Source organism: Buceros rhinoceros, unplaced genomic scaffold (genome assembly GCF_000710305.1).
Source record: "Buceros rhinoceros silvestris isolate BGI_N320 unplaced genomic scaffold, ASM71030v1 scaffold28683, whole genome shotgun sequence".
In the NCBI taxonomy this organism is placed as follows: domain Eukaryota; kingdom Metazoa; phylum Chordata; class Aves; order Bucerotiformes; family Bucerotidae; genus Buceros; species Buceros rhinoceros.
Window position 1 is genome coordinate 13,185 of NW_010402292.1, and position 576 is coordinate 13,760.

Sequence of the window (576 nt, forward strand, 5' to 3'; positions counted from 1 at the left end):
GGGCTCTGCTGGGGCACACAGAAGCTGGGCCAGCCAGGGCCAGCACGGCCCCATGAGGGATGTCTCCATCCTGGGACAGCTTAAAGAAGCAGCTCTCTGCCACTTGCTGGGCCACACAGGCTGTGCCCAGCTCCCAGAAGGGACTCGGGGAGCTCCAGCTTCCCCTCACAGGGCAGCTTGTGGCTTGTGCCGTTTCTCAGAGAAACGCCTCCTTCCCTCTTGCACCTCACCGCCCCACAGAGCTCAGACACTCCCATTCCTCCCACTACAGCTCTGTCAAGCACATCAGGACAAGCTTTTGGGAGAGAACTGGGACCAACAAGGCTGGCTGCCACCTAAAACTCTGTTTCACATCTCTTGGTGGCTTGGTCCACTGAAATGGTTGTGGTATGGGCACGGGCACAGGCACAGGCTCTCCTGCAGTCCAGACAACCAGCTGAAAGATGACGCCTGGTGCACTGCGGCAAAGCACCTGCTCGAGGAGGCCAGGAGGAACAGAACAGGCAGCAGCCCGGTTCCTGGAGGCTGGGAGGGACACAGGCTGCCAGAGCACAGATTTTTAAGGCTGGTGGGGAT

At 59.7% G+C, this 576-nt stretch overlaps 1 protein-coding gene across 1 annotated transcript in view; it reads right to left on the minus strand.

Annotated features, from left to right (window-relative positions):
• The window catches only part of NDOR1 (NADPH dependent diflavin oxidoreductase 1), a 10,433-nt gene that overhangs the window by 9,483 nt on the left and 374 nt on the right, over nucleotides 1-576 (minus strand). The gene's annotated exons all lie outside the window — the stretch shown is intronic.